Source organism: Lactuca serriola, chromosome 2, assembly GCF_051521515.1.
Source record: "Lactuca serriola cultivar US96UC23 chromosome 2, Lser_US96UC23_V15, whole genome shotgun sequence".
NCBI classification, from domain to species: Eukaryota; Viridiplantae; Streptophyta; class Magnoliopsida; order Asterales; family Asteraceae; genus Lactuca; species Lactuca serriola.
In genome coordinates this window covers 188,461,688-188,487,608 of record NC_136409.1, presented here as the reverse complement: position 1 = coordinate 188,487,608, position 25,921 = coordinate 188,461,688, and the positions used below count along the sequence as shown (strand labels likewise).

Sequence of the window (25,921 nt, the reverse complement as noted above, 5' to 3'; positions counted from 1 at the left end):
CCATTTGACCAACAAGAATGTGGCTTTTCGATGGAGTGATGATCAGCAGAGGGCTTTTGAGACCCTGAGGCAGAGGTTATGTGAGGCTCCGATCCTAGTATTGCCCGAGGGATTGGACGATTTCGTGGTATATTGTGATGCATCGATTTCAAGGTTGGGTGTGGTACTGATGTAGAGGGGACACGTGATCGCATATGCCTCGAGGCAGTTGAAGCCTCACGAGGCAAATTACCCCACGCATGACCTGGAGTTGGGGGCAGTGGTGTTTGCCCTCAAGATTTGGAGGCACTATTTATATGGGGTGAGATTCGTTGTGTATACCGATCACAAGAGTCTGAAGTATTTGATGGACCAACAGAACCTGAATATGTGACAGAGGAGATGGTTGGATGTGCTAAAGGACTATGACTGCGAGATCCTATACCATCCAGGGAAGGCCAATGTGGTGGCCGATGCATTGAGTCACAAAGCGACAGGGTCGCCGATCAAGGGTATTTGTATGAGGGTGACGGTAAGTCCACCCTTGATAGACATGATTCGAGAGGCTCAGGTCGAGGGGGTGAAGAAAGAGAACTGGAAATTGGAAAGAATTCGGGGGCAGTGTCCTTTGTTTGTTAAGGATAGTCGTGGCTTGTTGACGCAGTGTGGCCGAGTATGGGTGCCGATGTCAGGGGGAGTGAGGCAGAGATTGTTAGAGGAGGCGCATAAGTCCAAATTTTCTATACACCCAGGTGCAACAAAAATGTATAGGGATTTGAGAATGAGCTATTGGTGGCCCTGCATGAAGCGAGAGATCGCCGGGTATGTGGAGCGATGCTTAACCTACAGGAAGGTCAAGGTCGAGCACCAGCGACCTCATGGTAAGGTTCAACCATTACCTATTCCCATGTGGAAGTGGGAAGAGATCACTATGGACTTCATCACAAAGCAACCGCAGATAGCAAGGGGAGTAAATGCCATATGGGTGATCGAGGATAGACTGACGAAGAGTGCTCACTTCATTCCGATCTCCGAGAGTATATATGCAGAGAAGTTGGCGGACATTTATGTTCGATAGGTGGTGGCTAGGCACGGAGTGCCGGTATCAGTGGCTTCAGATAGGGATGTTCGGTTTACATCTAGGTTTTGGAAGAAGTTCCACGAGGAACTGGGTACCCAGCTGCATTTTAGTATGACATATCACCCCCATACCGACGGCCAAAGTGAGAGGACAATCAAGACACTGGAGGATATGTTGCGGGCATGTGTGCTGGATTTCGGAGGGAGTTGGGATACATACCTCCCACTGGCAGAGTTTTCGTACAATAACAGTTATTATGCCAGTATCGACCGAGCACCATTTGAGATGTTATATGGACGGAGGTGCGGGACCCCAGTGTGTTGGGATGAGGTTGGGCATCGAGTTTTGGGGAGCACGAAGGTGGTACTCAAGACCACCGGACTGATTCAGCAGGTGCGTGACCGATTGCGAGTCACGCAGAGTCGCCAGAAGAGTTATGTGAACCGACGGCAGTCAGACCTCGAATTTCAAGAAAGAGACTTTGTCTTACTGAAGGTGTCACTCTGGAAAGGGATTATCCGGTTCCGCAAGAGGGGCAAATTGGGGCCTCGGTTCATAGGCTCGTTCAGGATCATAGCCCGGGTGGGCAGGGTGGCATATCGTTTAGAGCTCCCAGAGGAGCTTAGTCATATTCACAACACCTTCCATGTGTCTCAGCTCTGGAAGTGTGTTGCCGACGAGTCTTTAGTCATATCCTTAGACAACATTCAGTTGGATGGGAGCCTGAATTATGTCGAGAGACCAGTTGCGATCCTAGAAAAGAAGACGAGGAAGCTCCGTAATAAAGAAGTGAAGTTGGTAAAGGTGCAATGGCAGCACCGAAAGGGTTCCGAATGGACCTGGGAATCGGAAGATGAAATGCGAGGTTTCTACCCGGAGTTGTTTGGACAAGCAGGCTTCGAGGACGAAGCCTAATTCAAGTGGGGGAGATTTGTAACACCCTGATCCTCAGGTATTAATAATGATATTTTGGTTTGGATTTTGAGAACCTACTCGACGAGTTGGCCTCCCTAGTCGTCGAGTAGTAGCGGGTTTGTCCGCGAAGTTTAATGACCTACTCGTCGAGTTCATTATGGGACTCGACGAGTAGATGTTGGCAGATGAAACCCTAGATTTCGGGGCCTTGCACCCTATTTAAAGGGTCATTAGCCTCCCCTAGCCTCCCCTTTACAGCTCTTTACCTCCCAAAAACCCTGATTCGAGTGTGAGTGTGTTTCTTGGTGATTTTAAGCTTGAAGGAGGGGTTTGGTGAAGGAAGCACTTGAGGAAACAAGCTAGAGGAAGCAAAAGGGCCCGTGAGGATTCAAGTTCTACTTCTGTGGATCACTTTCTGAAGGTATTAAGTTGTTCCTTGGCTCATTTCCACCCAAAACCCTCTTGTGCATGGATTCTAAGAAAGGGCTTTTGTGTTTAAGCCAAGATCTGAAGTTGTAACTTCAGATCTGGACTCCTTTTGGCCTTGAGATGCATAAAGTTATCAGTTGAGCTTAGCATGTGCCTCCCCTCAAGTGTATGACTCCATTCCAAGCTTAGATTTGCTATTTTAGGGCCTTAAAGCCTTGCATGCACGTAAAGTTTGCAACTTTACGTGGAAAGCATGCCTCAGGAGCCTAGATCTGTAATTTGGAAGCATTTCATGGCTCAAAAGAGTGTGTATGGATTGAGATCTGATAGGACTTGGCGAGTCGCAGGGGGCGACTCGGTGAGTCATATGAAGGCAGGCATGGACTCGACGAGTTGGATGAACAACTCGGCGAGCCCGATGAATATTGCTATGAACTTGACAAGTTGGATGAACAACTCGGCGAGCCGGATGAAGATTACCTAGAACTCGACGAGTTGAAGGAACAACTCGGCGAGTCGAGTAAGATTCCCCTAATTGTTGGATGTTCGTAGACGTGTCGAGTGGCAAGCAAGGAAACTCGACGAATGACCTTAGATTATCAATCAAGACCGTATGTACTCGACGAGTCACCTTGATGACTCGGCGAGTAGATGTTATCCCGGGAAACTCGACGAGTCACTAGTTGTACTCGGCGAGTTAGGGTCAACATGGACTATTGACTTGATCTTGGTTGTAGTTGTCCAGGATGGACTTTGGGGTAATGACTGGATATTGTATGATACTTTTTAGGCAGTTGAGTGGAGCAGCTCGTGGGGTATATTTGGTCGCAAAGTGTCAGTTCAGCATTCGTGACAGGTGAGTCTTCTCACCATACCTATGGGTCTAAGGCACCAAGGGCGACTCATTATGTGATTATGATATATGTGTTAGACATTCTGTGTTTTGTTATGTGATTGCATGTTTTGTATGAAGACCCCGGGGGAAGCCCGTGGCATTAGATGTAAGACCATGTGGGGTAGCCCATGGCAGTCCTAGGTGAAGACCATGTGGGGTAGCTCATGGCATTGGATGTAAGGCCATGTGGGGGAGCCCATGACAGTCCTAGGTAAAGACCATGTGGGGTAGCCCGTGGCATTCTCACAAGTTTCATGTATGCATGGCTTACGTGATATGTGTGTAGCTTTTATAGCTAACAGGATATATGATATGTGGTTTGTGTGTGTGTGGTATGCTCTGGGAAACTCACTAAGCATTTCGCTTACAGGTTGTTGATTGTTTCAGGTACTTCAGAGCCTAAGGGCAAAGGCAAGGCGTGATGACGTGGCGTGCACTCTACCTCTCTTTTTGTGTGTTTGGGACTCTCTGATGTTTTCAAAAAGTACAATGAAATTGTAATAATTGTGAATTGGAAAACAAATAGTTAGGAAATTTATGGATTATGGGATTTGTGTGATTAATTAAAAATGAGAAAAAATATTGGTAAAAATTGGGTCGTTACAAGTTGGTATCATAGTCTTGGTTTGAGGGATTCAGAGTGTCACATCCAAAAGTGCTAAAAGATAGCTGAAACGATTTTAACATTGATAGTATTGAATAGTTGAACAAGGTAGAAGTTCTGGGGTGTCACATCCAACAATACAAATGCTTGAGGTAGATGAAAACATGACGCACAAACATATATGATTAAACGAGATAGGCAAAATACATAATCATACACTACCATTACAACCAATACCAAAAGTGCCAAAGTTCAAGATACATAGACACACCAAGCAAACAAAACGATCGCAAAACATAATAATAAATAAGGACGCCCACCACTTGGAAGAGTTGACCTGTTCGGCCTCATCATATTGAGGGAGAATATCTTCCAAACGTTTCTTCGAAGACTATCACACCCCCGAACCAGACGGCGGAAATGTCCGGTGGCTTCGGTGACTTCATCTTGTAATATCATCACAATGTATATAATTGAAACAAGACAACACCAACATCATACATATCAAAATACAACCATCATTGTTTACATCAAGTATAGTATCATAAATTACATGCCAAAATATTCAATGAATGATGATAACAAAATACGACAAATTCCACATGTTCTTGTATTCCCTGAGAATACAAGTTATTTTGAAAATGTCAACATATATAATGTTAGTGAGTTCATAAGCATGTTTGAATGAAAAGCTTTGTATTGTTCGTAAAAATGCTAGAAAATTTGATATTTTCTGAAAAATGGTTTGAAAATGATGTGTCAAAATCAAGTACTAATGCATGTGTGTTTTCTATTTTTGGAATGTAATAAAAAAATGTAATATGGAAAAAGATCTTGTATTTTCTGTTGTAAGGAGAAAGTATTGTTTAACTGTATATTTCCCCAGAAAGTCCGATATTTTCTGTTTATAAAAGTGTCGTGGTCTCAAACCCTAAGATTGAATATCAGTGTATGTATGTTTTCATATCGACATGATTTTACACATGTTCCGTAAAATATTGGTGGAGTTAATCTCTATGTGAGTCGTTTTAACCGTACTTGATTATGACGAATTCGCATGTCGTGGCGTTTTCATGCGCCGACTTGTTTAAGGTAAGGTTTGTCACCCTAGACAGGCCTAGTCCAACTGTAGCGAACAACTCAGGTGTGGGGTGTCACCCCGTATAGATCTATACACAAACTCTCGCTCTCCCTCTAGGAGACTCTGGTTATAACTACAGGCTACAATCATAGACTCGAGAGGTGTCAACCAACATGTCTCGCTAGATTCTTAACTGAGTTTACGCGAAGATTCTATTATGATATGTATAATGTTTCTGAAACATCCCAAAAACACGGTCCAAAATTTTCATTTTTAAACCATGAATATCATCATCATATAAAAATCATAAACCATGTATCTTAACATAAAGTAATATCTATCATCATATCAAAATCTCCTATCAAATATAAGAGTAAATCTCGCATGCTAGAAAGTTGTGGTGTGTGTCATGCGATCATTCCGAGCCATTCTCTTTGCTAATTGAAGTACCTGAAACCAAAACTGAAACTGTAATCACGAAGCTTAGTGAGCTCCCCCAAACTACCACATACCATACACATAACATATCACACATAAAACAACTATGGGACACCGCCCAGCTGCATCGGGACGAACCTGGCATCAGACTCCTGTCCGGCATTGGGCTCACCCCGGCATCTGACCGCATCGGACATCGGGCTTACCCCGACACATACACAACATAACACATAATCACATAATCTGCATCGGTCTTGCCCCCGACATCGGACCGAAGCCCGGAACATATAACATATAACATGCAAACTAGCATACATCGGGCTTGCCCCGACATCGGACTTACCCCGGAACACATAACACATAACATATAAGCTAAAATACATCGGGCTTGCCCTGAAACACATAACTCATAGCATATAAACTAACATACATTGGGATTGCCCCGGAACACATAACTCATAGCATATAAACTAACATACATCGGGCTTGCCCTGGAACACATACCTCATAACATATAAACTAACATACATCAGTCTTGCCTCGAAACACATAACTCATAACATATAAACTAACATACATCGAGCTTGCCTCGACATCAGGCTGAAGCCCGAAACATATAACTCATAGCATATAAACTAACATACATCGGGCTGAAGCCCGTAACACATAACTCATAGTATATAAACTAACATACATTGGGCTGAAGCCCGGTACATATAACATATAACATATAACATACAACATGCATGAATCACAAAGACATCACGCATACATAACTACTTCTCGGGACCGCCTCGGCATCGGACTGAAGTCCATAACACATAAGTTGCATCAGGCTAACCCCGACATCAGACTGGAGTCCGACATACTGTAACTACATAAACAGATCGGCATTGATGCCTTAGACTCGTTCCTACTGGAGGAAAACTCACCTTGCACTGCTGGAGTCCTGCAGATACCCCTCTGGCTGCTATCCGGAAATTCCCCGAGCTGCTAATCCTTCAGCTTCCCGAGCTACCAATACCAAAATAACGCTTAGACCAAAATACCTTCCAAAAGTCAAACTAAACCCTGGTCAAAGTCAAACTCAATGGTCATCAATCAAAGTCAACGCTCCAAGTTGGCTCAACTCGCCGAGTTGCTCCATCAACTCGTCGAGTGCTAAAACTCTGAACACTAAAATCGCAAACCAACTCGTCGAGTAGACCCATGACTCCCCGAGTTCACTGGCTACTCAAAGTCGCGACTTATCGAGTCAACTCGTCGAGTCAGCCCTCAGACTCGCTGAGTTCCAGCATAACCAAAAATAGGACAATTCACTTAGACTCGTTAAGTCCCTCCCTGGACTCGCCGAGTCCCTCAGTTTGATTGGCCATCTTAATAGATTAAGCCTTTACACTTCAGATCCAAACCCCAAACTTCGTCTACATGTTGAAGATGTCCTCATGAGGGTAAAGTTTCTAGCTTTACCCACTCCTAATCCTTCTTAATGGGTTAAGCCAAAACCCTAGCTCCTTAAGACACAACTCTATGTCCAAAAACTCTTATTACTCCAATCCAACGCATAACAACATAGATCTAGGCCTTATAAACCAGAAGGACACATAAAGTCTCTGCCTTTTCTTCCAAGCATGGCCTTTTAAGGCTTAAAAGGCCATAACAACTCCTTAAAGCTTGCATGAGGGTTCCAATGGCATAAAGCTTGCACCTTTATGCCTTAACCACTCTTAGGGACTACAAATCAGAAAGGATCTTTTCTTGGGACATCCTTGTCCCATAGATCAAGCTTCATGGACCAAAACTCTCATAAAGTGGACATAAAGAGATCTAAGAAGCTACAAGTCAAGATGAAGGCTCGATTACCAGAAAATGATAGAAATGAGGTGGTGTTGCTGGATCTAGAAGTTTCTCTTTGAACCTTCAATCTCCTCCTTCTTCTTCTAGCCTCCAAGAACACCAAAACACTCAAGAACGGCTCAAACACTCACAAAATGATCTAGGGTTTCGTGGGTTAAGCTAGACAATGGGGGTTGGGAATGGAACCAAGAGGAGGAGAATAAGATGCTTAAATAGGGTGCCAAGTCCCAGATTTAGGGTTTCCCAAACCCTAGATTGCCTAGGATGAAGCTTGGTGCTTGAAAGAAGAGTTTTGGTGGTTTGTGCAAGAGGATAAGGAAGTGAAAGACTCAACCTCTGGATAAGAGCTTGGAGATCCAGTGCTAACATCTCCATTTCAATACTTTCAAGGTATAAAGTCCCTACCTTGGATATTCATTTCATATATATACTTTGGGTTGGTTTTTGGCCATTTTAGTCCCTTTTGCTTGGTCTTGGTGAGCTAGTGTCGTTTTAGGGACTCAAACTAGTAGTTATGGACATTCTAAGGTTCCCTCTCTCATAAAGGTGCAAGATTTATGGAGATTTTAAGCTTAATCACGAATTAAGACCATCCATTAAGCTCTTTTGAGCTCTAGGGTCCTATTAAGCCATGCATATTAATAAAGTTGCCAACTTTACATGAAAAGTCACCTTTAGGAGTCAAACTAGAGAGTTGGAGCAAGGGATGAAGTGATTAAGTGCATATTGGAAAATTTTGGAGTAAAGGGGAGTACGTTGGGCGTACCCACCTGGTACGCGACGCGTGCTATCCCCAACAGGTATACGCTTAGCATATCAGATGAGTACGTAGGGCGCACTCGACCAGGTTGGGCTTTCTTGAATTGTGGACTTTTTGGGCTTTGGACCTTGGATCTAGAGTTGACTAGGGTTGACCATTCAGTATTTTAGACCTTTTTGGACATTGGGCCTTCTTAGGTTAGGTCCATGATGGATTTGGGCCTTATTGGGCCTTGTGGGCCATTTTAGGTTCGGGCTTTCTTATGGGTTTGTAAGTGCATGTATTTTGTTGGACCAACTAAGGATGTATGTTTGGATTGAGAATAAGTTATTAGGTTAGGGGTAAGGCCCATGCAAGGTTTTGGGCCCAATTTGGAAAATTGGGCCATCAGTGGGCTTATATGGATTTTAGAGTTTGGACTTCTTTGGTTTTGGGCTTGGGCCTTAGTTATGAATCTTGTTGGGCCAGGGGTAAAATGGTCATTTTACCCCAAGTATGGATTATGGATCATGGTGTGGGACCCAATCGCTAATTGGGTGATATTTTGGTATTGATAGCTCGAGGAGTTACCTGGGAAGCATGTAGCATCCATAAAATTTCAGTAAAATTTAAACTTTTCAAAATAACCCTTTATTAAAGAGGTGTTTACAAAAACATTGTTTCCAAAACATTTAATTAAATCCGGAATCATTTACACATAGTTTTCAAAAGATTGACATCATCAGAGTATCCCAGAAACCATAAGTCCAAAACGCGAGGATGTGTACGGTCACGCCTTCGCCTTGCCAAAACATCTGAAGCACCTGAGACAATAAACTAAAACCGTAAGAACAAAGCTTAGTGAGTTCCCCCAAAGTACCAAAACACAAATAATAGCACATATACAAAAAAACAACAACATGCATATAGAGTCTTCAGCATGACTGGACTGCCTCACCGGACCATCAGCCTATCTGGACCATTCTTAGAGCCTTCAACATGTATGGACCACCTTACCGGGCCTTCAGCCTGTCTGGGCCGCTCTCAGAACCTTCACATGTCTAGTCAGCCTCGCTGGGCCTTCAGCCTGTTTGGACCGTTCTACGAGCCTTCACCCTGATTGGTAGGCCCCGATGGGCCTTCAGTTTATCTGGGCCCCCTGGGTATGTTGGCCTTCAGCATAAAGCAGGTCCGCCTCAACCCAACCACACACACACACAATCCATGTTGACATATAACAGATAAGCATACATATAATGTACCAATATAAACATTATCGGGTTTGTTTACTGGCAGCACAAAGCAATCCAATCTCAACCCAACCATACTACATCAACATATGCTATTAGAAAACATATAACCAGGACAGATAACAAGCAAATCTAACAGATCACTAAGCATAACATCATCCCATCTACCAGGATACCGATCTAACAGATCATAACGACATGTCAACATCCTATCTTCCAGGATACCGATCTAACATATCATAACAGCATGGCAACATCCTATCTACCAGGATACTGATCTAACATATCATAACAACATGGCAACATCCTATCTACCAGGATACCAATCTAAGAGATCATAACAATACTCGATCATAAGATAAGTCAGGATAACAATCCAAAAAGGGTTGGCCTTGGTGCCTTCGACCATGTTAGTATAGTGAGGAAAACTCACCTCGCAAGTAGCACTGACTGACAAGATCTAACTCTCGAATCACGGCTTCGAACTCAACCGCCTATAACCACCATGAGACTAATATCATTAAAATCCCGAAATGTCCAAAATACCCTTAAAGCCAAACTTTGTCAACCATGGTCAAAGTCAATAGTCAACAATCAAGTTCAACAGTCCACGTTGACCCAACTCGTCGAGTTTCTTCATGTCACAGAAAATCGTGAAAAAGCTCGAGTCAACTCGTCGAGTTACCAGAGCAACTCGTTGAGTTCTTCAACATCTAGAAAGCGGGTAAACCCTCACCAACCCGTCGAGTTGGATGAGCAACTTGTTGAGTTTTCCTAGCCTTAATGCATTCATACACTTCCATGCGAAACCAAAGCCCCAAACTATGGATCTGGTCCCTTAGGATTGAGATACCACGTAAAGTTGCTAACTTTACATCCATACATAGCATCAAAGGGGCTAAAACACTTAATTAAGGCTTATCAAGGGATTTAGGTCATGAAGGATGGTCAATACTGTTAGATTAGGTGTCTAAGCCCATAACTATATTTGGTATGTACTTGACCCGGTTGTAGCATGGTCCTTTTGGGTTGCCTTCGTCAGAGCAACTTGACTGGATGAATAATGGAGAAAGAGGTTATTATGGTTTATTTATATATTTTTTTGAATAATATATCAAAGGAGAAATCATATTAATTAATTAACATTGGTCAAGAACTAATTTTGTGGTCAAAAGAGGTTAATTGAATTAAGGGGATTGAACTTGTAATTATAAGATAATTGCATAATGGGCTGAGGAACCCTTTGGAAAGGGGTTGGACGAAATCTTATGGGAGCCCATAAGGATTTCGTCCTAGGGCTAGGTTCTGGAAGATTCTTGTAGGCTACTTAGAGCCTAAGAAATCGGATGAGGTCTTTGACTGAAACCCTAATTCTTCAGCTATATAAAGACACCTTTGGCATCTCAAAACCGACAACTTGAACCCTAAAGATCATAGAGCTATTTTTGAGCCTCCTTCCCCTCTCTCAAAGATCATCCAATTGCTTTGGTGTTTGTGATTCATTATAGGCATCGCATTTGAGGTGCTAGGTTCTCAAAAGCTTGAGATCTTCAAGCTACAATCAAAGGTAACATTCTTACTAGTTTATTTATGTTGATTTCTATTTTGATATGCTAGATCTAGGGTTTGAGAGATTTGGATGATTATTGCATGTACAAATAGAAAAACCTAGATCCAAAGCTTTAGGGTTTGCATGTGCACCGTAGGATTGATGTTTTGCTCATAACCCAACAAATACTTGATAAAGATGACAACTTTATGTCAAAAGGGGCCATGAAATGTCCAGATCTGAAACCATAACTTCATGTCATGCTTAAATACAAGAATGGTCCCAAAATAAGCTAATAATGGCCATAACTTCTAAAAGAAGAGATCTAGAAGAAGGGATGATCAATATTACGACTTTATACCTCCAAGTGGCTGTAACAACACCGAAAACCTTGGATCTAAAGCTTCTCCCTTCAGCCTTGCACCACTAACTTCAAGCTCCTTCAAGAAAAGCACCAAATAACACTCTTTAAGCTCACAAACACTCAAAATGGGGAAAGAGGTGCGATTAGGGTTTTCTTTGGACTGAGGGGACGATAAGGGAGGCCATAAAGGAGTCACAAGGCCTTTAAATAGGGTGCAAAACCCTGGAAATTAGGGTTTTCATGTTCAGCCTTCAACTCGTCGAGTTGGGGCCTTCCAACTCGTCGAGTAGACATTGAAAAGTATGCGACCATGAAAACTCAACACGACGAATTGGTGCCTCCCAATTCGTCGAGTTGCCCTGGGAAAATACATATAAAGATTTAAAATTCGTTCTTGAAAATTGGGATGTTACACATCAGCTATGGATTTCTTGTAGTGATCTTCAGTAGTGTGAGGTGAGTTACCTTCCCGGTATAAGTGGGTCGAAGGCACTAAGGTCGGGCCACTAGTAGTTGTTTAAATTAGAGATGATTGTCTTTGTGATAATTGTCTGGTATGCCACTATATATTGAGATTTATTTGCTTGTATGCTATGTTATTATGTGGTAGTGGTAGGGGTGAAATAGACCCGTAACCGGTCGAAAAGACCGAAGGGGTAGGCTAGCACCCAGATATGCTAGGCAGTATGTGATTTATGTGTTTATATGCTAGGATATTATGTGGTAGTGGTAGGGGTGAAATAGTCCTCGTAATCGGTTGAAAGAGACCGAAGGAGTAGGCCAGCACCTAGACAAGCTAGACAGTTACCGGTTGAAAGAGAGGGAAGGGGTAGGCGAGCACCTATATATGCTAGGCGGTTACTGGTTGAAATAGACCGAAAGGGTAGGCCAACACCCTGATATGCTAGGCAGTACCGGTTGAAAGACACCGAATGGGTAGGCCAGCACTCGGATATGCTAGGCCGTATGTTTATTGTATGGTATGTGGTATGACGGGGGAACTCACTAAGCTTCATGCTTACGGTTTTCAGTTTTGGTCTCAGGTACTTCTTCTTCAAAAGGAAAGGAGCCGTCATGATCGTAGCGCATTACACCATGATTTCCGCACATGAGATCTTTGTGAGTTATACTCTAATGTTGTTTTATTATGACATGTTTTGATTATTGACATATTGGTTTTAATATGGAATGACACTATGGATGTTTTCAGACTATTGGTTTCATAATTACTTAATTAAAAATGAAATTTTTGGTCTTGAATTTTGGGATGTTACAGACGGTGTGCACGGTCGTGGTTTGTGGCCACCTAGACCACGACCCACTTCGTGGCTACCACACCGGATGGTCTAAGACATTGATCATATATGTATATTCGTAATGTAAATTTGTTAGTTGTATACATTGTTTATTGCATAATATATTTGTATATTCCTAATGGATATTGGATAACTCATCTTGTTAATCGAAATTTATTTTTGGATATTCAAATATGAACATACATTCTCTTCAAGTATGAATATGAACTTAGGTGGTGTTTGTTTTTTTGAAGCAAAACTTCATGAAGTCTGTGGACCATCTCTGCAATCCTCTACACAGCAGAAGAGGTGAACTAAACAATTACAGAATGTAATAATAAGAATGTTTTTTAACATCTGCATGTTGCTGCAAATATTAAAAAAAATAAAATAAATTGATTTTATATAACGAAAACAGTTTTTTAATACTGAAAATTTAATAATGTATGACCTATTAGAAAAAAATTATCATATTTCAGCAAAAAAAAATAATGATATTTAACAAAAATATAATGATATTTCAGCAAAAAATTATCATTATTTAATATGAAAAATTGAAAAAAAATTATTTAGCAAGAATAAACTAAAAAAACGGAGCAAAAAAGAAGGTGAAACAAAAATTCAACAACATATAATCAAGATTCATCAAAATTTCAGCAAGAAAAAATAAAGAAAAAATTGAAAAAGGCAATACAAGTATTGCCCCAAACAGAACACACACAAATTTTTTTTTTTTTACTCCGAAGACTTCTAAAAAACAAACAGCTGTGAGATAAAAAATGTTACGTGTGTGTTGCGCCACACAACAATAAAAAGTCTGAAAAAGCTTTTTTACAAAAAACAAACTTGTTAATGTTTAATTCTGAATTTATTTTCATACATTCTAATATGAATATGTATTTGTTAATTGACTTTTTAATATCAGAATTTCGTAATGATATTCTACGTACATCAGGTTATGGACATTCTAACATGAATATGCATTGTTTTGTAAAATCTGTAACTTTTTTTTAATAAAAATCAAGATAAAATTTGCATTTTAAAAGTAAACATTAAAATCCCAATTAAATTAAAAAAATAAAATAATTAATTATTTATTAATATTCTTTAAAATTCCTATGGAAATCTACTTTCCTTGTTTATCTCTTTCACTTTTACCATATTGCCCTTATATGATTGGTTTAGAATTATCCTTATTGTCTTTATTTTAATTAAAGTCATTATAAGAACAATATTTCCCTTATATATTTATTTATCTATTTTTAGAAATATTTTTTTTTCTTAATTACAAAAAATAACTTAACTAAAAAATGATAGGCTTAGAATTGTCATTATTGTCATTATTGAGAGAACAGGTTTACCCACTTCGTTTGTTGCTTGTTTTTGTAGGTCTCGAAAGGATCTTGTCCTTTGAAACGGTTCTGAAGGACAAGTATAAGTGCAATCTCAAGCATCGTGAGGTACCTCTGGTGGAGACCCTTCCACCGCCTGTTAGCACTGATCGAGCCCCGACGCTTGGTGCACCCCCTGTTAAGGAAAAAGGTAAACAGATTTGGTAATTGTATGTTTTCTCTTATTATCATACGTAACATATACAAGGGATATATATAATATATAGTTACAATCTAGTCCCTGTACTAATATTATCTTGTCTAATATCCCCCCGCAAGCTAATGTCAGGTACGAACATTAAGCTTGGACCGTAACCCCTCCAATCGTTGTGAAGATAATGGTTTAGTAAATATATCAGCAATCTGATCGTTTGTGGATATAAATTGGACTGAGAGACGCTTTGCTGCAACCCTATCTCTGACAAAGTGGAAATTGACCTCAACATGTTTTGTGCGAGCATGAAAAACAGGATTAGCAGACAGGTAGGTGGCACCAAGATTATCACACCATAGAACTAATGTTGTCGTGACTGGAATGCATAGTTCTCGAAGTAAATTTTCAAGCCAAGTAACCTCAGCAACAATATCGGCAAGAGCTTTGTATTCGGCCTCAGTGGATGAGCGAGAGACAGTCTTATGTTTCCTTGCGGACCAGGAAACAAGATTCTTACCAAGATAGATACCATATCCCCCGGTGGATCGTCGGTTATTCGGGCACCCTGCCCAGTCCGCATCAGAATAGGCAGTTAGCAGAGGAGAGTTACTATCACCATAAGCATGAATGGTAGTGTCGTGTGAAGGTGTGAGACATAAACCAAAATTGCTAGTGCCTTTAAGATATCGTAGAATCCGTTTAACCGCTCACCAGTGATTAACAGTTGGAGAATGCATGAATTGACAAACTTTGTTGATTGAATAAGTAATGTCCGGGCGGGATAAAGTAACATATTGTAGTGCCCCAACTATTTGACGATATCGAAGCGGGTTTTCAAAAAGAGCACTGTTACCAAGAGTGAGAGAGGCGCCAGTAGGAAGAGGAGTGCTAGCAGGTTTGGCATTAGTAAGACTTGCATGCTGCAAGATGTCTAAGACAAGAAAAGATCAATGCCACAATAGTTAACCAAAACACCAAGGAAATATGAGAGAGTTCCCATGTCTGGAAGGACAAAAGTCTGACTAAGACTCTGAACAATGTGATCAATAGCCCCTGGATTATTACCCGTAATAATAATATCATCAACATAAACCAACATATAAACCTGTGTACCTTAGTCGAGAGTATGAAGAGATATGGATCGGTGTGAGATCCTTTAAAGCCAAGGGTATGTAGAGCACAAGACAATCGATGGAACCAGGCACGCGGGGCTTGTTTCAGCCCATATAACGACTTATGCAGTAAACAAACATGATTGGGCTTGTGGGGATCAACAAAACCTGGGGGATTGGCGCAAGTAAACTGTCCGTGGAGATCACCATGAAGGAAGGCATTTTTAACATCCAGTTGTCTGAGAGGCCATTTGTTTGAAACCGCAATAGAAAGGACAACTCGAACGGTGGTAAATTTGACAACCGGGCTAAACGTGTCATGATAGTCAATCCCAGGTTGTTGATGAAAACCTTTAGCAACAAGGCGAGCTCTGTAGCGGATGACAGAGCCAATCTGGTCGCGTTTAATGTTATAAACCCACTTACAATCAACAATGTTGGAATTAGGCTTAGGAGGAACAAGCGTCCAAGTCCTATTGCGAATAAGAGCGGCATACTCATCAACCATTGCTTGTTGCCACTGAGGGTGTTTAACTGCAGCAGAGAAGGTTGTGGGCTCCTATTCGATAATAGTGGATGCATGGAAGGCCGAAGGTGTGAAGTGTTGCACTTGTTTTGGGTTTGGACGCAATTTTGCAGGGCGAGACCGAACAACATATAGGGTTGTAGTAGAAGCTGGTTGGGCATCAGTAGGAGCTGGTTGGGCTTTGGTAGGAGCTGGTTGGGCTGTAGGAGGGGCTGTTTGGGTCGTGGGGGAGGCGGATGTGGCCTCATTTGGGATAACGGATGCGCCGGTGTGAACAGGATCGCGTTGTCGACGACGTTCATAGGTGCGAAAAGGTTCGGCCTGGGGTAAGGGTGGAGCTGGAGGATCGGGGTCAGGTATAGTAGGGAATGGATAAGTTGACACATAAGGATCACGTGGAGGTGTCTCAGGCGGTACAGGTTTAGGTGCTAAAAAAGGGAATGAAGTTTCATGAAACCGTACATGTCGAGATATGTATAACTTGTCGGTAGTAGGATCAAGGCACCTGTACCCATGATGAGGATAGCTGTAACCGAGAAAAATACAAGCAATGGACCAAAAATCCATTTTGTGGTGATTGTAGGGTCGTAGATGAGGGAAGCATTGGCACCCAAAAACTTTGAGAAAGGAGAAATCTGGGTTACACTTAAGATGGTCTCAAATGGTGAGACATGGGAAGTGACACGAGAGGGCATTTTGTTGATGAGATAGACTGCAATGTCAAAGGCAAAGTGCCAATAAGTATTTGGAACCCCTGATTGAGCAAGTAAGGTTAAGTCGATTTCGACTACATGGCGATGTCGCCTCTCAACTAAGCCGTTTTGTTCACTTGTATGAGGACAAGAGAGGCGATAAAATGCCAAGGGACTTAAAAGAAAGTGTGAAGCTGACGAAACTCACCACCCAGTCAGTTTGAACGGCCTTGATTTTTGTAGAGAAATGTCGTTCAGTCACAACAAGGAATTGTTTAAAGACATTAAAAACATCAGACTTGCGTTTAAGAGAAAATATCCACATAAAACGAGAAAAATCATCCACACAAAGTAAGAAATAGTTATGACCATCAGATGAGGTAACCGGGCCCGGACCCCAGACATTGCAAACAATAAGATCTAAAACTCGTTTACTATTAAAACTTGAAGTAAATAAATGAAGTTTAGAAGATTTCCCAATATGACACGAATTACAAAAGGAATCTGAAGATTTACTAGATACAGGAAGACAATATTTAGAGCACATAAAATTCAAAAGTTGTGAATGAGGGTGCCCCAGCCGTTGATGCCAAATATCAGAAGAAGCTCTAAACGTAGTGTATGCAACTTTGGGAAGACGCTGGAAGGACAGAAGATGAATGGAGTAGAGCCCATTGTCACTTGGACCCGTGTGGAGGGTAATTTTGGTAATATTGTCTTTCACAGCAAAAAAAGACGAGTGAAATTCAAAGAAAATATTATTGTCAACACAAAACTTTTGATCGGAAAGAATATTCTTTTTAATTTACGGGACATGAAGAATATTGGATAATGAAAACATTTTTGAGGGTGAATAAAAATGAGTAGAACCAATATGAAGAATAGGTAAAACAATACCATTGCCAACATGAAGAGCATCCTCGACAAAATACGGTGTGTGACTTTCTAGTAGGGGTGAGCGCGGTGCGGTTCGGTGCGGTTATTAGCGAAAACCTCACCACTAACCGCAAATGCGGTTAATCAATTTTCAAAACCGTTTGGTACGGTTATTTTTGCGGTACGGTTAGGCGGTTATTTTTGCGATGCGGTTTTATTTTTTTGTGTTACGGTTATTAACCACATGGATTTGGTGCGGTTATTTTTTTTATGGTTTTTAACCACAGTTTAGAGCTCAAACGGTTTTAAGAGTTTAAACATATTTACTTGTAATAATAATAAAAAACCATAAGGTATAAGACAATTAACTTAAATCACAAACAACTAATATCTTAAAAACGTCAAATCAATAGTTATTACCAATAAATATCTTAAAATGTTCTAATTTCACCATTTTTCAAAATTAAACATAACAAAAAACCAACACTTTTGTCTTCTAGTATTTTTTCATCTTTCATCCATGAAACTTGTCTTATTTTTAATATTTAATATATTAATAATTAATAAAAAAATGTATATAATATATGCGGTGCGGTGCAGTTTTTTTGCGGTTTTTGAAAACTAATAACCACACCGCACCGCAAATTTGCGGTTTTTGAAAAACAATAAACCTCACCATCGATTTTTATTGCGGTTGCGGTTTATCGGTTGCGGTTTTTGCGGTTAATTTTAGTTGCAGTGCGGTTTTTGCTCACCCTTACTTTCTAGTGATGAGAGATCGTGAGAAACATGGTTGCTGGAGCCAGTATCGGGGAGCCATGCAGTAGTTTGTGATCGATTTTCTACAAAGTTGGCAGTGGGTTGTGAGTGAGTACGCATGGTATTAGGATCTTGATTGGGACATTGGGAAGGAATGTGCCCAATACCGCACCGATTACAGGTGCTAAAAACTGTATTTTGTGTAGAAGCCCAATGGAATTGAGCCTGATTCCCCCTGATGAGTGTGAGAGACTGCCTCGGCCTCGTCTGTTGTTGGATCCGCGACCCCGAGAAGTGGGAGGGCGGGTGGTGTAGAATGCCTGAGGGCTAGAGGAAGGGGCTGAATTTCGTTGGAAACCAAGCTGGTTGAGAAGCTGTTGAAGGGCTTGCAATTGATCAACTGGAAGGGTAGTGGGTGTGGAGGTGGTCTGGTTGGTGGTGGTGGCAGCAAACGCCTGTACAGGGGCCACGATGGGGGTGTTTTTCCTGATCATGAAGTCATGATCAGCAAGGAGGCCGTTAAGGTCTTGGAAAGAGGTGGGGGTTTGTCGAGCAAGAAGGTTGGACTTTAGTCCATTGTATTCTTCCCGGAGACCCGAAATCACAAGCATAACAAAATCTTTTTCTTTAATTGGTTCACCAATGTTGGCAAGTGAATCAGAATACTCATGAGCACGTAAGAGATAGGCGGAGGCTGTTTCATCAAGCTTCATCTCGAGTTTAAGAAGCTGTGTTTTGAGAGTATACTCTCGAGAGGATGATTGAGGAGCATAGGCTCGTTGTAAGGAAAGCCATAGATCCCTGGATGTTGTACCATGTGCATGGGGATAGGAAGCTTCAGAGATAGTAGAGAGAATAAGCATATGTACGTGTGCATCATTGGCTATCCAAGCAACATAAGACGGGTTTGGCTAGGTTTCAGCAGTGGTGGCTTTTTCTGCTGCTGGTAAAGTTGAAGTTGGACATGGAATAGAAGCATCGATATATCCAAAGAGATTGTTGGTAACGAGAAATGGCTGGATATTGTCTTCCAAAAACCATAGTTGGTAGGAGATAAAGTAAACGGAAACTTATGGGAGTTATGTGAGGTTTTCTTGGTTGTAGAGAAAGCTGTGATAGTCGCCATGATCAATAAACTATGAAGACAGACCTGTGTGGCTGTGTGTTTTTTTTTTTGGAATTGTCGGCTAGGGTTGTAACCCTAGGGAGCCGAGAATGTCTGGGCTCTGATTCCAAAACAGATTTGGTAATTGTATGTTTTCTCTTATTATCATACGTAACATACACAAGGGATATATATATATATATATATATATATATATATATATATATATATATATATATATATATATATATAGTTACAATCTAGTCCCCGTACTAATATTATCTTGTCTAATAGAGGTTTTGGTCCTCAAGTTGAACCGAATTTGGTAGATGCCCTCATTGAGGATGTTTCTCACGACGAACCTCCGCCTTCGAATTCTGAAGATAAACTATTAAAGGAGGTGGCAGTTGGTGGTGGTCGGGCAACTACCAAGCGACGAACTAGGGAACTTAATGAGATATATATACCTGATCGGTTAAATAAGCTCCCTGGTCAAACCCTCAAGGAGGTGCTTCGATCGAACCTAAATGAGGATTGGCGAACTATTGAACCTAGTGATAAATAATAGCGTGTTGAAATTGTACAGGATGACGAGATGTTGAACCTATCTTAAGTAAAGTACATCAAGTAGCAATGGGATCAAGACAAATGCACATCGATATAATCAATAACATGATGTAGCTTACCATTAAAGTTAACTACAATACTTATGACCTATAACATGATGTAGCTTACCATTAAAGTTAACTACAATACTTATGATCTATCAGATGTGACTAATGACTTAACCTAAATACAATCTTCAGTACCTTCAACCGTTCTTGCATTAATGACGATTAGACCTGGCCTGCTAGGTATGGTAAGACGATGATTCCCAATGTAAGACATATAAAAGATCGTGAGAATGAAGAGCATAGGTATGCAGACTTGATTACTTTACATTCACTACTCGAATTTGAATTAAGATCATTGACTGACTTAACCATCAGAGCGTTCTCCCGGAACCGTCCCTGGTGAACTTCTGGTTGTGTTTTTTTTCAGGCACGTACCTCCGACTCTCTTACTCATAGCCAGTCTCAGTCTTCTCTCTTCTCATCTCAGGGACGTTGAGGCTGGTGAACATGTCTTGCTCGGAGTGGTGGTACCTCCGGTAACGTCCCTAATCCGCTGCCCCCCTAGCATGACTCTATCCCTAACCCAAAAAAAAAATAGTTCCAAATTTATGGTCACCTTACTTTTCTACTTACTGGATTGGCTAATTTGAATAATTATTAGTAGACTACACTTGTAAAATTACGTATCAAAATACATTTTGTATTTTTTGCCATCAACTGCACATCAAACTAAGAAAAATGTTTAACAAGAGTTTTACGCCTTTACCTCAACCAATCATAGTTATGTCACTTTCAATTCATTTAAATTATACTTTTTATTTCAAGTTTTCAACTCAAACATATGATCAAGTTATTCACCACCGACAACGCTCCAACCGGGTGTTTTCGTTAAACTCCCATCTTTAATAATCCCCCTCACCCTCAAAACATCTTCCCAACGTCCAACATCTGCATACATATTTGACAAAACAACATAAACTCCATGATTATCCGGCTCCAATACAATCATCTTCTTCACCACTCTTTCTGCAACCTCAAGATTTCCATGGCTACCACAAGCACTCAACAAGGCTCCCAAAATCTTCAAATCAGCTTTCCATGGCATCCCCTTTATCAACTCCTCCGCCTCCAATACCCTCCCACCTCGACCTAGAAGATCAACCATGCATCCATAGTGTTGTATCTTGGGGTCAATCCCATAAACACTCCTCATCGATTTGAATATTTTCCATCCAAAATCAAGCATTCCGGCATGGCAGCAAGCACATAAAACCCCAACAAATGTCCGATCATTTGGAACCACTTCATGTTTCTGTAACTCATGAAAGTATTCGAGCGCTTCTTTAGCATGCCCATGAACTGCTAACCCTGAAATCATTGCATTCCAGGTTACAATGTTTTTGTGAGGCATACTATTGAAGCAATTTCTAGCCATCACAAGTGCTCCATTCTTGGCGTACATGTTCACCAAAGCAGTATCAAGAATAACTCCAGTTTCGAGTCCTTTCTCCTGTATGTATCTATGGATCTTCTCTCCGATATCTAAACACCCCGATTGTGCACAAACTGATAGTACAGATGAAAGGCTTGGACCATTTGGTTCGAATTTTTGAGCTACCATTTCATCGAACAGCGCCAATGCGCCTTCTGGGCAATTATTTTGAGCAGAGCCACATACCATTGTGGTCCAAATGTTGACGTTTTTGTCAGGAAATTCGTCGAACACTTGGCGGGCGTCTTTCAAGCTGCAACAGACAGAGTACCCTCTGATCAAACTATTCACAACATGCAAATCCAGGTCTAACCCGACTTTTACGACTTGGGTATGTACTTGTTTGCAGGATGTAAGCGATTGTAAGTTAGAACACGCCTTGAGAAGAAAAGGGAAGGTGTGTTTACCAGGGGTAACGCCGATTCGACGCATCTTTATATACAGGAACAATGCTTCGCTTGGATCAGGGCTGATCGCTAGGCCTCTAATGAGGGTGTTCCACATAAACATGTTTGGTTGTTGTACACTATTTAGTAGTTTGGAAGCATAAATTAGGTCGCCATGAAGGGAAAGAGCGGAGAAGGATAGTAAACGGCTAGCCGCGAAGTTGTCGTTTATGGTGGCAGAGACGATCATTTGAGCGTGGATTTGTTGGAGCTGTCGTATCGAAGTGCATTTGTCTGCGAGCAGTGATAACTCAGATAAGTGTGGAGGGGGTGGACTTTGTATATGAACACATCTGATGGCGGACCGTGACGATCGAAGTCGGTGTTTCCCGATGAGCGGTCGTCGGAACATATGTACATTCACTCGGATAATGGATACAGATAAAACAAGCAATAGATCCGGTCATGCATGAGAAAATTGTTAACGAATGCAAAGTTCTAATGTAGGGTGTTCGGATTGAATTGAAGTGCGTATTAGCAATAGTTACGCATTTTGGGATTTAGGATGAATTAAAATACAATTAACTAAACTATACTAGGGTATTTATTCATTTATTTTTTGACTTTTTTTCTAAGTTATTTGAAACTATACACTTCAACTTAGGGCACCCGTACGGGTCTTACACTCGTCGCATGAGGTTGATGTGGAGAGATACTCCATGCGTAAACACCACTCCAAGCTCCCGTAAACATGGTAGGGAGTAATGTATTTGGAAGGATTCATAATAAACCCTAAAATTTTATTTTAAATGATAATTACAAAGACAAAATATGGAGTTATATCACATTGTTTTCTTTCATATTAATCTTTGACTATATTAGTTTAGTAAAATTTAAAACTAAATGCCATTAACATTGTCATATCAAACATTTCAACCATAAAGAGCATAAACTATATACATATGTTAAGGTAAAAAATAATAAATCACAAAATTTTTTTTGCCTTCATTTGTCGGACGTACATAATTATATAATTATTGGATGTGTTAGATTAATCACACCACACAAAAACGCTTTTTAGTATCTCAAAACCTAAAAAGACTCTCTAATCTTATGCAAGTAATGACATCCAAATGTGGTCATGATTCACAATCTTCTATTGGTGTCTGAGCTTTGTCAAACTACTTAACGGTTGTTGTGGTTAAATCGACAAAAAGAAACTCAACGATAATGAAACAATTAGACTAGATAATACTTAAAAAGATGTTGCTACTAAACGGGCTCATACTAAAATCCCTAGTAGCGAGCTAAGAATGTATATTTTGTCCGGTTTTTAGTACATATAACTATAGAAGAGTTTGAAAATTTAGATATTTTGGCTTGGTGGACATAAAATGTAACACCCGGAATCTATAAGGTTATTTGTGGAATTAGGTAAATTTCAAGTTGAACTTGACGAGTTGTAGGAGCCAAATCGACGAGTTGAAGATGAATAATCATAAGATTTAATGGGTCTACTCAACTAGTTGAGGAGCCTCAACTCGGCGAGTAGGAATTGGCTTGGCCACGAAGTTTAATGAGGCAACTCAACTCGGCGAGTTGGCCACTCATAAGGAAATCCTATATTCAGGGTCTTACACCCTATTTAAAAGCCTTAAACTTCCTTGTTCAACCTCCTTATCAGCCTCCTTGTCCTCCTAAAACCCTAAATCGAGTTGTGAGCCTCTTGTTGGGAATCTTGCGGTTTTGAGTGAATTTTTGTGGGCTTTTGGTGCTTGGTGAAGGTTTGGAAGAGCTTGGAGTTGTTTAGCTTATAGGGAAGCTTTGGGGTCTAGAATCTATTACACTTTTGGCAACCATTTGAGGTAAAAATTCTGGAACTTGGTGATTAATAGCTTAGATCTTCTCATTTGGGTTTTATTGTGATTTTGGCCTCCTTTTTGAGTTTATGGATAAGAAAGGTGGTGTAAAGGTTCATCCTTTCAGATCTGAGTTTGTTTTGCTACCCTTGAGCTTAAAGGTGAAAACTTTAGGAGGATCTTGATGTCATGCATGCATTAAGTTGAGTATTAAGATCGTTTGAAGCTTAAGAGCTTCATCTAGGCATGCATGGACGTAAAGTTAGAAAATTTACGTGGTTTTCCAGCTCAAGGAAGTCAGATCTATGCTTTGTGTCCATGCCTTTATGGATTACGTGCTTAATGAATTAAGTTGTTGGACTTTGAGCGAACTCGGCGAGTTTATGGATAAACTCGACGAGTTGGCTCGGTTTTCCCCGATATTTTCAGATGAATGGGGGAACTCGACGAGTTGGTGGGTAAACTCAGTGAGTTGACTTGGGCTTTCTCGATCTGTTCCGATTGATGGAGGAACTTGACGAGTTGAAGGACAACTCAGTGAGTTGGGTCAATTTGGACTGTTGACTTTGACTTTTGACTTATGTCTTTGACCAAGTTTGTCTCAAGAGGTGTTTGTGGTAATCTAATTTGTATTTAAGGAAATTATGGGCTTAGGATAAGACCTATATGGGGTTGGGCCCAATTTGAAAAATTAGGCCATTAGTGGGCCTTTGAGGATCTTTCAGTTTTGGGCCTCAGTTTTGGTGTATGTGATGGGATTTGAGCATTCTAACACTGCTATGGTATACATGCAACCCTATAAACCTTGGATCTATGTTTTCTCTATTATACATGCAAATATTCAAAATTCCAATGTTTCATCCTAACTAGCATAATATGAAGCAACTATACTACAAAAGCATAGTTAGATGACATACCTTTTTATGAAGCTTGAAGTCTTGAACTTTAAGAGCTTAGCCCCAATAGTGTGGAAGGTCTCAAGTGGAATCAAAAATCACCAAAAACCCCTTGGAAACTTGAGGGAATATTAAGCACATTAGAAATTGGCCCACTCTTGTTTACTCACACACTAGTGTCATTTCATGTGCCAAAGACCTCTTTATATAGTATGGAGGATTAGGGTTTCATCGATGTAAACCCTAATACCCATGACCTTTCATTTCTATAGGATCCATGGGTTAAAAACTCCATGGACTATCCATGCAAGCTTAGCCCAACCTAAATGAACTTAGCCCATACTATATATAAGAGTCCATACTTAATTAGTTCCTTTTGATCACTAAATTAATTCTAAATTAATTCTTGATCAATACTAATTATATAATATGATTCCATATTAATATATTAGAACTTATAATATATTAATATAAATCATAAACATACTATTCTCAAAAGATTATACATATAAATTGTTCCGGTGAAGTGCAACCCAAATGGACCATACTACTCTCGGGTCGAATACATACCAATAATAGTTATGGGCTTAGACATCTAATCCAATAGTATGTTGGGCCAGGGGTAAATTGGTCAGTATGGATATTGGTTTATGGCATGGAACCTAATTGCTAATTGTATGTGTTGTTGGTATTGATAGCTCAGGAAGCTGGCAGGGCTGCAACTAGGGATTTCTTTTGAGGAGCTTCTGCATTCGAGGTAAGTCTTCCTCAATGTGCTTATGGATCGAAGGCACCAATGCCGACCCTTTTGGATTGTTATCCTGGTTTATCGTATACTTGTATGTTGTAGTGATCTGTTATATCGGTATCCTGATATATAGGATATTGCTATGATATGTTAGATTTGTATCCTAGTAGATATGATGTTGCCATGCTGTTATGATCTGTTAGATCTGTATCCTAGTAGATAGGATGATGCTATGCTTAGTGATATGTATGATCTACATGTTTGTCTGTAGAGTGGTTATATGTTAATTGTTATGTATATATCAAAATGTGTGTGTGTGGTTGGGTTGAGGCGGTCCTGCTTTGTGCTGAAGGCCAACAGACCCAGGGTTGTCCGGATAGACTGAAGGCCTGTGAGGCAGACCAGTCAGGCCGAAGGCCAGGAGGATGTGATGTGAATCCAATCTCAAACTCAGGAAAAAGATTTTCAAAATGTGTTTTCAAAATACATAATGAGGATGTGATGTGTACGATCAGCCGGAGCCAGTAAGTAGACCCCAAAATACCATACTGTTAGTTGATATTGTGATATGTTAGAACAACATGCTAGTGATAGGCTAGGGATCTTTAGGAATTGCATGATAGAATTGTCTGCTTATATAATGCCTGATATCCTAGGGTTCTTCCTCATATGAAATTGACATCATTATTGTAGTTACTTAGTGTATGCATCATAGTTGTACATAACTAAAATTCTATAGACTGAGAATGTTTGGTTTGGCCTTATTTCCTGTTCTTGTTTAATGAAGGGCTTAGGGTAGGATCAGATATTTGATTGTCTATAGAATCCAATGTTA

At 40.5% G+C, this 25,921-nt stretch overlaps 1 pseudogene across 2 annotated transcripts; it reads right to left on the bottom strand.

Moving 5' to 3' along the window:
- Nucleotides 1-20,444: 20,444 nt before the first annotated feature.
- On the bottom strand, nucleotides 20,445-22,132 carry LOC145087812 (pentatricopeptide repeat-containing protein At5g56310 pseudogene; annotated as a pseudogene). Of its 2 annotated transcripts, XR_013700889.1 has the most exons (2): nucleotides 21,605-21,743; nucleotides 20,445-21,450 (listed from the first exon to the last, which is right to left on the bottom strand). The product of XR_013700889.1 is annotated as a pentatricopeptide repeat-containing protein At5g56310 pseudogene, transcript variant X2 (transcript). The 2 variants fall into 2 exon arrangements; XR_013700887.1 differs by having other exon boundaries at nucleotides 20,445-22,132.
- Between the last annotated feature and the right edge of the window lie 3,789 nt (nucleotides 22,133-25,921).